The sequence below is a fragment of the Oryctolagus cuniculus genome, chromosome X (assembly GCF_964237555.1).
Source record: "Oryctolagus cuniculus chromosome X, mOryCun1.1, whole genome shotgun sequence".
Classification (NCBI taxonomy): domain Eukaryota; kingdom Metazoa; phylum Chordata; class Mammalia; order Lagomorpha; family Leporidae; genus Oryctolagus; species Oryctolagus cuniculus.
Window position 1 is genome coordinate 117955336 of NC_091453.1, and position 12066 is coordinate 117967401.

The 12066-nt window shown below is 40.0% G+C and overlaps 1 protein-coding gene across 11 annotated transcripts in view; it reads right to left on the reverse strand.

The window, feature by feature from the left end:
- MCF2 (MCF.2 cell line derived transforming sequence) overlaps window positions 1-12066 on the reverse strand; it is a 128518-nt gene that overhangs the window by 105765 nt on the left and 10687 nt on the right. The window lies entirely within an intron of this gene.

The window sequence follows — 12066 nt, forward strand, 5'->3', positions numbered from 1 at the left end:
AGCTCTGGCCATTGTGGCCAATTCGGGAGTGAACCAGCGGATGGAAGACCTCTCTCTCTCTCTCTCTGCCTCTGTTCTCTCTGTGTAACTCTGACTTGCAGATAAATAAATCTTTTAAAAAAGCCATTAGTATATTAACTCATTTTTATCATTACAAATGGAGCAATGTTCATGCATTGTTCAGTGGTTTTAGTTGTCCCCAATCTTAAGTGTTAACTTGTAAATATTCAATTCTAGTGAACTCTACAGGAGCCAAAAATCAAAGTCCAATACCTGCCTATGGTCCAGGAACAAGAATAATTTTCTTTTGAAAATAGAAGAAAATAGGTCATCAAACTAGGCTATTTTGGATTGTTTTAATGCCTGTAGTTCCACATCTCTTACTGAAACCATATTTTCCACCTGCTATCAGATGCAAAGTACCTTCAAAGTCCTGGTCTCTTGTGGTGTCAAGCTGATGACCATTATCCTTCTTAGTACTTTTCAAATCATACCATGTGGATGTGGTTTATTAAGGTCAATCTTTTCCAAGGGATTTAGAGAAATAAGTTTTCAATGGGTCACACTATGGAAGATGGTATCTGCTACAAAATGCCCCCCCAACCTTTGAAACATAAAGCAATTAACACATCAGTGTTCATAAGCTGCATGCTGCTACAAACTTGCAGTTTGTCAGGATATAAAAACAAATTTTTTTAAAGATTTATTTATTTACTTGAAAGTCAGAGTTACACAGAGAAAGAAGGAGAGGCAGAGAGAGAGAGAGAGAGAGAGAGGTCTTCCATCTGCTGGTTCACTGTCCAGTTGGCTGCAACAGCCGGAGCTGTGCTGATCCAAAGCCAGGAGCTGGGAGCCAGAAGCTTCCTCCAGGTCTCCCATGCGGGTACAGGCGCCCAAGGACTTGGGCCATCCTCTACTGCTTTCCCAGGCCATAGCAGAGAGCTGGATCGGAAGTGGAGCAGCAGGGTCTCAAACCAGCACCCATTATGGGATGCCGGCACGGCAGGCGGTGGCTTTACCCGCTATGCCACAGCGCCGGCCCCAAAACAAATTCTTAAAAATGTCTTATAATTAAATACACACACACACTCCAGATGCATACCAGGCCAACTCATGCACATTTACATTTGCAATTATTCTTTCAATGCAACATGTTTCCTCGGATAAGGAAATGTGTTTTTAACAGTCACAAGTATGTGTCACAGACTGATATTTTTAGGCATGGAGATATGGAGAAAGGATAATGTAAAAAGAACTAGAACTCTCTGCTCTCTAGAGCCTACCTTAGTAGCAATTGTTAGAACATGTTCAAGCTTTTCAATGACAGAGCACCTGACATACAAATATCCTTGCATGTTAACAAGCCCAATTTTGTCCGCCGCTTTGATCAGTGGGAATACTATCAAAACAAATTGACTAATTTAATGCAGAGGACAGATCTGGAGATAGTAATGTGGGCAACTGGATTCCTCTCAATACCTTCCAGACTCTTGCATAGCTATAGAAATTATGTCCATCACTCTACAATTTAGACATTCATATAGTAAGAGAGCTTCGGGGAATAAAAGAAAAGACTGTGGGTTGTGAGTGGGAGGACCAGGATTTAGTGTTAACTCAGTCTCTAAGCTTCTGTGAAAAGTTGAGCAAGTCAGTCCCTATCCCTGGCCTCATTACTCACATTTTAGAAGTGAGGGCAATATACCAATGGTTTCTAAGATCCCTTACATCCTACAGGATCCAGCAACATGGAAAATTCATAGATAAAGACAGCCATACTGTTTTCTATCCTAAAATGTCTTCCATAAATGTGCCAATAAAATGACATTTCCATACTAACGAAAAAGGATCAAATGACTGTTAAGAACAGATGTTGCAACTTTAAGAAATAATCATGTTTTGGGAAAAAGAACAGAGGAGGAAGAGATAACACAGGAATCGCAACAGAAGAGTCTTATGGAGTTATCAGTGAACAGTCACAAAGAACAAGTTAAGATTATTGAGAACAAAGAGAAACAGAGACTACTGATTTTGGAGAAAATTGTGACACTGACTTACACCTAACTTTGTATCTGACTCTGTTGAATTTCCACACAGATTTTCCCCTGAAATACAACAGTAAGACAAATGGGATTTATAACATTCTTCTTGTTGACCCTTTAAATTCTTTTACTCCAGAGCATGAAAAATAAAAAGCCTGGATCACCAAAGCTGGTTCAAGTTCACATTACAGAATGTTCCTTGTTGTCCAGATTCACATTTGACAGGAAGCTGGTCATGCTATCTCATGTAGAAAGTTGAATTATTCACAAATAAAATAGAGGACATTCCCAGAATAGACATATGTTGTGGAACAGTAGATCAAAGCCTTGGGTTGGTTGCCGTGTCTCAAGAGTACCACTTCCAATACAGCACCCTGCTCATGCGCCTAGGAAGGCAGAAGATGGCTCAAGTACATGGGTCCCTGTTCCCTATGTGGGAGACTGGGATGGAGTTTCTGGTTCCTGTCTTGTGCCTGGTCCAGATCTGGCTGTTAGGGGGCATTTGGGGAGTAAACCAGCAGAGGTGAGATCTCTCTCTCTCTTTCTCTCTTTCACTCTCTTTTTCAAACAAATTGATCAGTCTTTAAAAAAGGAGTATAATCACTTTACTTTGAACTAGTTGCCAAGTCCAAACAGGACTTGTTGAGAAGCCAAATGAAGAGCTCAAACATAATAGACAATTTGATAAACATCATTGAAAACATCCTAGTAGAGCAGATTGTAATTGAGGAACTTGGGCTAAAAAATCATGAGCTTGTACAATCAAACACAAACAGGCACAATCTAAAAATAAAAGACAAGAAAGCTGCTTGCCAAATCATTCATTCCATACATATGATCAGAAAGCAAATGAGTCAATATCTTATTGACTTGAGTATAATCACAAATGTATAATTGATATTTATTTTATAATATAAAAGGCTGTTTTAAAAAATAAAATAAAATGGCCAAAAATAAGTAAAAACATGACTGTCTACAAAACTAAACAAATCAAGAAGGTATTTCTACAAATTAGGATGCAAGCTCTGAATTTAGACATTGAATAAGCCCTAAAAGTTGTGAAAATACATATATATTTAGAATGATTCATGGATAGAAAACATATGCATCAAATCCATTGCTCCCTGTTAATTGTGTCACATGCAGAAATGCAGAACACATGCCACCTTGATACAGGGTGAACTTTTAAGTTTTAAAGAATTATTTTTGCATTACCCTGCTTTTTAAACAAATATTTATTGAGCACCTAATATATACCAGATACTGTTCTGAACTAAGCTGCTTTTAGAAAGATGTTCTGGGGAAAAGTGAAGGTTCACAAACAAATAAGCTTGTGAAATATTGGAAGTTAAACATATTGCAGCATTTCCTACTGAATACACATGTATACTCCTTGAGCATGAGTATATGCAATGTTTTCCAAATCAGATAGTCCTTTGGTTGCTATAAAGCTATAAAAGACTATAAAGCTATAAAAGACTATAAAGCTATAAAGACTCCATATGAATAAGCACTTTTTTATAAATATCAGAAATATCTAAGGATGAAATGTCAGCCGTGGAAGGTATAAAGCCCTTTCCTATCAAACACAGTGCCACTCTGTGCTTATGCTGCCAGAGAGGACAATGGCATTTGGTTCAGTGATTCAACTGCAACTGTCCCACATCAAAGTGCCTGAGTTTGAGTCTTGGCTCCATTGCTAAATCCAGATTCCTGCTAATGTGCACCCTGGGAAGCAACAGAGGCAGGCTCAAGCACTTAGGCCCCTGCCATCTGAGAGGGGGAGCTTGGATGAAGTTTTGGGCTCCTAGCTTCAGCATGCCACAGCTCTGGGTTTTGTGGGCATTTCAAGTGTGGACTAGTAGATAGGCAATCTCTCTCTGTCTCTACTTTTCAAACAAATAATTTTTAAATGTATGTAGTTGGATTAGAAAAAAATGATCTGTTAAATCCTACTTTTGTGGGGAAAATAATATTTTTAAAAGTAAAGCAAATTAGTATCTGTAAGCATTCCCATGTTATGGAAAGTATATTTACTTTGCATCCCAGAACATAACAATAATAATTTCAACCCTTCAGTTTTAATTCATAGTGACACTCTCTCATGCTCATTAATCCCGTCTCTGGTGTTTCCTTCTGCTATTTTTATAGATTTGATTTCATTATGTGAAAGTCAAGGAGAGAGAGAGAGAGACAGAGACAGAGACAGAGATAGCATGCTCCCATCCACTGGTCCATTTCCCAAATGCCCACAATAGCAAGGCCTGAGCCAGATGAAAGTCAGGAGCCCATAACCCCATCCAGTTCTCCTATATGGGTGGCAGGGACCCAGGTATATGGACCAGCATCTGCTGCCTTCCCAGGGGCATTAGCAGAAAGCTGGATCAGAAGCACAGTGGCCAGGACTCAGACCAGCACTGTGATATGGGATGAGGGCATCTCAAGTGGCAAGTTAATGCACTGTAAACAATGCCCACCACTAAGCAGACTTTTTTTAAAGGAAGAGGAAATGTAGTAAATTATTACTAAAAGGTATTAACTGTGCATGTAGTAATTTCCAGGCACGGCACAAAGCACATTATATGCAGTTTTGTTGAACTTAAAAGTAATACTTGCAGCGGGTGGTACGCAGCACTGCGGCACAGAGGGTTAAGCTGCCACTTGGGACACCCACATACCATATCAGAGTACCTGGGTCAAGTTCTGGGTACTTCAAGCTTCCAATTAAGCTTCCTGCTATTGTGTCTGGGAGGCAAAGGATGATGACTCAAATGCTTGGGCCCCTGCCACCCATTTGGACGGAGTTACTGATTCCAGGTTTTAGTGTGATCCAGTCTTGGCTGCTGCAGGCATTTGGGAGTAAACCAGTCCATGGAAGATTTTTCATTCTGTCTCTCCCTGTCTCTCTGTCACTCTGCCTTTCAAACAAATAAATAAATCTTTTTAAAAAGTAATCTTGGGATGGATTTTTGCATAGTAGTTAAATTTCCAGTTGAAATGCTGTTTGAGACACCCTCATCCCATAATGGAGTGCCTAGGTACAATACCCAACTCTGGCTTCTGACTCCAAATTTGCAACACTGCAGGCACTGGGAGTTGACAGTGATGGCTCAAGTAGTAGAATTCCTGCCACCCACGTGGGAAAATTGTATTGAGTTACCAGTTCTTAGGATCAGCCAAGCCCTGGCTATTGTGAGTATTTGGGGTTGAACCAGTTAATAGAAGGTGTGTGTGTGTGTGTGTGTGTGAGAGAGAGAGAGAGAGAAAGAGAGAGAGAGAGAGAAATATTAGAAAAGGAAAACCAGGAGCCAGCTCTGTGGTGCAGTAGGTTAATCTGCCTGAGGCACTGGCATCCCATATGGGCGCTGGTTCTAGTCCCGGCTGCTCCTCTTCCCATCCAGCTCTCTGCCGTGGCCTGGGAAAGCAATAGAAGATGGCCTAAGTCCTTGGGCCCCTGCATCCACATGGGAGACCTGGAGGAGGCTCCAGGCTCCTGGCTCCTGGCTTCGGATTGGCGCAACTTCGGCCATTGCGGCCATTTGGGGAGTGAACCAGTGGACAGAAGACCTTTCTCTCTGTCTCTCCCTCTCACTGTCTGTAAGTCTACCTCTCAAATAAATAAATAAAATCTTTTTTTAAAAAAAGTAAAGGAAAGGAAAACCAATCCTCAAAGGTACATATTAAAACCGTCATTTTACAATAAGGAAACAGACTCAGAGGTTTCCATTCATGTACTAACTCATGCAAGAGATTGATATTGAACAATTGCCAGGTGCCAGGCACCATTCAGACTCAAAACAGAATCAAGTAGGAGATTTAGAAAAACATTCCTAGTGTCATCTATCTGGTCCCCCTAACCCTCAGACAGGCCATCTAAATTCTGTACTCAAAAGAACACCCTCAATTAACTTTAAAGCTAATTATTAACTAAATATGGTTCTATAACCTCCCATTTACTTCCAGATTGGTTTCATATCAAACTGTATAAAGAATGTTTATAAATAATCTTTTGCAAAAAAAAAAAAAACATTCATTGTTTTTAGAGCCTGAAATTCTTTACAATGGTGCTTACTTTTAGCAATCATCTCTTTCAAAGTTCCCTATTGCCGATGTGTAGTATAGATGAAATTGGGCTCTGTTCTCAGTCTTAAATCCTGTTGCAAGACAGATGGGATTCTCAGTGTAATTTTCCCCTTTCAATCTGAACATCATATATTCTATACCATCTGTAAACAGTAATGACAGCACATTCAACAAATTGAAGTGCTGTCTTGACAAATGTTATGCCTTAGAAGGTAGAACAAATAAAAAGGTAATTTTGAAACCATCACAAAGTGAATTCCTTTTAGACTACAGTAGAGCAAACTGTGCAGTACTTTATTCTCCAATAAAGGTACAGTATGAAAGACTTGCATAATTATGTATTAACAAAATAAAGGCTTACACTAAATTATCTTGCTAACGCCTCTTTCAAGTGCATTGTAATTCAAGTCATCAAACACCTATTGAGTTCCCATGTTCTCTGCTCTACTAGGTGCTGTGATACATGGGGATAGGAACAGAGTACCTCATCTCCAAAAACTTAAAAATTATATGAATATATGACATGCAAAGTACTGGCCATAATACAAGGCTGTGCACAGCACATGGTATAATGGAAATGTACAACACAGGGCATGAAGAAGGGAGATATTATTACATCTAAATTGAGAGAAGGAGAAAAAGGAAGGTTTCTTGATGATGTGATATGTGAGCTGGGCTTCAAATATTGATTAAGATTCAAATACATGGATGACGAACAGGGAAGAACATCCCAAGTGGAAGAAACAAGGCATTAATACAGAGTAGGAGGAATCAGGGAGAGCAGATGACCTGGTATTGTTTGAGATGGAGCATGAGGCAGTCAAACTAAAGCTAGAAAGCACTAAGAAGGAAAAAGTTTGGGCTGGTGATGAGGCGTAGCAGGTAAAGCCACCACCTTCAGTGCCAGCATCCCATATGGGCACTGGTTTGAGTCCTATTTGCTCCACTTCCCATCCAACTCCCAGCAAATGGGCCTGGGAAAGCAGCGGAGGATGGCCCAATGGGCCCTTGCACTCATGTGAGAGACCGAAGATACTCCGAGGTCCTAGCTTCTGGCTTCATACCATTGCGGTCATTTGCGAAGTGAACCAGTGGATGGATGAAGATCTCTCTCTCTCTCTCTCTCTCTCTCTCTCTCTCTCTCTCTTTCTCTGCCTCTCTATAACTCCGCTTTTCAAAAAACAATTACCAAATCTTAAAGACAAGAAAGAAAAAGTGGGGAATCTTACATGCCTCCAGAGGAGGAGAGCAGACTTCTGGAAGGCCTCTGATCCAGAATCCATTGACTTAGCACAAAAGTGTTGACCAGGCAGATAACTCCAGCAACAGAAAGGCAGGGAAATAGAAACTGGTGTATTCTACAATCAATAAGCTGCCACTTTAGGCACAACCTCAGGTAATTCACTGAAAGTTCCTTACAATCATGTATATATACAGAATGTGTGAGAATAAGACGAGAATGGGAAAAAGAAAAATATCACTCCTGAGTTAGAAAACTCCAAATAAACCTTGACATGAGGGGCAGGTGTTTGATGTAGCAGTTAAGACTCTGCACCTCATATTGGAATGCCTTTGTTCCATACAAGTTTCCAGCTCCTAATTCAAACTTCTTAATCATGCAGCTCCTGAGATACAGCAATGATGGCTCAAGTAATTTGGTTCCTGGCACCTATATGAGAGACCTGGATTGAGTTCTCTAATTATAGCTCCAGCCTGGCCAAGCCCCAGCAGCTCTCTCTGGGTGTGGATGTGTTATTAGTATCTTTCTCTTTGTCTCTCTGCCTTGAAAATTTAAAAAATTATTTTAAAAAACTTGATGTTGAGTACTATTCTAAGATGCTCATTTTTTCAAATATTAACATTCTGAAATCTGAATGTATCTTAGATCTGAGTATCATCACCACATGTGATTCAGTTTTCCATTTTTGTGCCTAAAACCCTAAAATTGCAGGGTGAATGCAGCCTTTTGTGACTCTTCTCCACTGCTAAAGCTATTTTGTGATTTGATCATGCATCTCCTAAATTCACAGTTCATAAAAACTGACAAAATCATTTCAAAAATGCCACATCTATAATAGCATCAAAGGACTTTTTAAAGTAGAATTTGTTTATTTACTTATTTGAAAGAGAGGAAGAGAGAGAAAGAGAGACAATATCTTCCATCCACTGGGTTTACTCTCCAAATGCCCACAACAGCCAGAGCTGGGCCAATCTGAAGCCAGGAACCAGAAATTCCATCCAGGTCCCCCACATAGGTGGCAGGTGGCCAAGTACTCAGGCCTCATCTACTACCCTCCCAGGAGCATTAGCAGGAAGCTGGATGAAAAGTTGAAGAGCCGGGATCTGAGATGCCAGTGTCTCAAGAAGATTAACACATTGTGCCACAACACTGTCCTCCAATAGGCTTTTAAAAATATATTGGCATCATCTTCAAAAATATACATTGTCAGGGAAGGCACTGTGGTGCAGCAGAAAAAGCCGCTGCTTGGAACACAGCATCCCATATCAGAGAGACTTGTTGAAGTCCTGCTGCTCCACTTCATCTCCCTACTGGTGTGCCTGGGAAGCAGGGGGTGATGGCTCAAGTGCTTGGGCCCCTGCCACCGATTTGGAAAACCCAGCTGTATTTCCTGACTCCTGGCTTTGGACTTGTCCAGCCCTGGTTGTTCTGGGCATTTGAGGAATGGATGATGGAAGATATTGTGTGTGTGTGTGTGTGTGTGTGTGTGTCCCTCTCTGTCAGTCTTCCACATAAATAAATCTTTTTATAAAACCATGCATTGTCATTAAAATAATTGTCTTTGAGAATTAGCTTCCTTGGGTAATTCTGAAACCACATTTAAAAGAAAACTCTTCATCACACAATTCTGAATATTCCAGATTATTCCTTAACAACAAAAACTGAGGAAAAGATATCTAGAAGGGCATTACTTTATTCAAGCAAATCATTATCATTTAGTACCCACAGTGAAAACAAATAGGGACATATTTGAAGTTGAGCTTAAAGATACAATGAGGGGTCAGTATTGTGGTACAATGGGTTTAGCTGCCACCTGTAATGCAGGCATCCCATATGAACACAGATTCGAGAACCAGCTGCTCCACTTTTGATATAGCTCCCTGCTAACAAGCCCGGGAAAGCAGCAGAAAATTCAAGTGCTTGTGCCTCTGCCACCCCTGTGGGAGACCTGGTCGGAGTTCCAGGTTCCTGGCTTCAGCCTGGACCATTCCTGGCCATTGCAGCCATTTGGGGAGGGAACCAGTAGATGGAAAATCTCTCTCTCTCCCTCCTTCTCTCCTTCCCTCTCTCCTGTCTCTCCCTCTTACTCTCTGTAACTCTGCCTTTTAAACAATAAATAAGTCTTTTTAGAAAGACACCATGATAGTTTACAATGACTATAGCCACAGCTGACCACTGCTACATGCTTTTAAACTCTGTCTTATAACATCAGACCTTTTTAGAGCAGCTATTAAAAGCTAAAGCTATAAAAGTAGACAAGATGACCCACTAATGTCAGAGCTCACAATATACATGTAGACACATGACTAAATGCCAGATCTCTTACTCCATGCCTATTCATCTATTCTTCCGTTCAGAAAATCTAATTTTGAAATACACAGCATCTGCAACAGTAAACCCAATTAAAATGATTTCCTTTAGCTTATAATGCATGCAGAAGGACACACAGCATCTCTTAATGGTCCTTCCAATGTGTTAACAAAGGAAGCAAAACTGACCCTCTTTTGTAAACTGACAAGAGCAGCATATGAAAAATAAAAACAGAGCTGCTGCTTTTTGCTTTCTGACTAATCCCATGATGTGATTTGCAACTACAAACTCAAAAAAAGTCCCCAAATACATATATTCCTTATAAGTGTCATCAGAGTCTAAGAATACATACACCATATCTAATCACAGCATTTCAGTTTAAACAGAGGAAATATGATTTAAAATAATTTTTAAAGTTTTCTTGTCATTGGATTGGGTATTTAACAGCTGATGTTTCAAGTAAACTAACAGTGGCATAAAAGTGCAAATAAAGACTCGACGACAACAGTAAAGGGCAGCTCTTGACTGATAGCAACTGCTGCTACCATGACCAAGCCAGACTTCACAGGTAAGTTCAGTCTCAACCAGACCCCTTGACCACAAAGTTACTCAAAACGCATATTCCAGTAGCATCTACCAGCTTTCTATGCCATCTAGAATCTTTACAAGGAGTACTATTATTAAAAATGAAGCGAAGATATAACCATGTATTATATAAGCCATATATATGTATATATATATATATATATCAAATAAAATAACAACAAACCTAAGAAAATGAAGGTATAAAAGATACTTAACTGGGGCCAGTGCCGTGGCTCACTTGGTTAATCATCCGCTTGCGGTGCCAGCATCCCATATGGGTGCCGGTTCTAGTCCTTATTGCTCCTCTTCCAATCCAGCTCTCTGCTGTGGCCCAGGAAGGCAGTGGAGGATGGCCCAAGTGTTTGGGCCCTGCACTCGCATGGGAGACCAGGAGAAGCACTTGGCTCCTGGCTTCGGATTGGCGTAGCTCCAGCTGTAGCGGCCATTTGGGGGGTGAACCAACGGAAGGAAGACCTTTCTCTCTGTCTCTCTCTCACTGTCTAATTCTATCTGTCAAATAAATAATAAAAAAAAGATACTTAACTACCAAAACCAAGACCAAGAACAGGGGAAAAGAGTACTGAAGTTATTGGGCAAAAATAGGGTAAGAAAGGAGAAATAAAGAAAAAGAGATGCCGAGAGAGAGGGATGGAAGGAAGATAGCAATGACAAGTATATAATGAAAAATGAGGGAAAGCATGAGCTTGGTCTCCTAGTTGCTGCCCTTTGATGCTATCTCTGTAGGTATTTAGTGAAGGCTTTGTCTGCAGAAGCCTGTGTCTTCAACCCATCTTCAGAGTAAAAGCCAACTCAGTAAAGATAGCAGATTTTTCCTATACAGCAGCAGGAGCTGCCATTGTTTGGGGAACTTACCTAATACTCACAGCCTAATGAATTTGTTACTCAAAAACACAAAACAGGTAGGTAAATTTTGAGAGGGGCTGAATAATTCTATAAAGAAAAAATTCATACGCAGTGGCATACTTATTTAAAAATAATGATAAGCAAATGATTTTCTGCTTAAAGCATCAGCCATTCTACTGCAAGCTATTTTCCTGAAAGACATCTCCTGCCACAGGGAGGAGGATCACACACTAGATTGACTAAAAGTCCTGTCCAGCCTGGAAAGTTCTTTGCAGATTCATGGTCAGAATCATTTGGAAATATGTGCCTTTTATCTCTCTGAGTTACCCCCACCCTAGTCCTACAGTCTTTCTTGCCAAATGCTGAATTGAGTTAGGAATGACATTTTGTTGTCTTTGTTCTCATTCACGTTTTTCCCTGGAGAGCTCTGATTGATACTTCCTTGCCTCTTAAGCCGTTAGCAGCATCTCTGGAATAATTCTCCCAAAAGGAATGAATTAATAAATTGCAATTATTCTTCTAAATCAGGACAAACTAAAGATGAATAACCATATGGTATGAACATTAATAGGAAAGTTCAAATATTCATTACAGTAAATAATTCCCAACTATCCTAAACGTGAATACTCCATAGTTGAGAAAACCTCAATTCACACAACTATACAAATGAGTTTCAGATACCTCCTAAATTGGTCTACATATTCAATGCAATCCCTAGCAAAATCCCAGATGGCTTGTTACACAGAAATTGACAAGCTAATCATAAAATTCATAGGGATATGCCAAGGACTCATAATAGCCAAAGCAATCCTGAAAAACAAGAACAAATTTAGAAAATTTACACTTCCTGATTTTAAAATTTTAGTACAAAGCTACAGTAATCAAGACAGGTACAATGATAGACTCATACATTGGTCAGTAGAATAGAATTGAAAGTCTATAAAT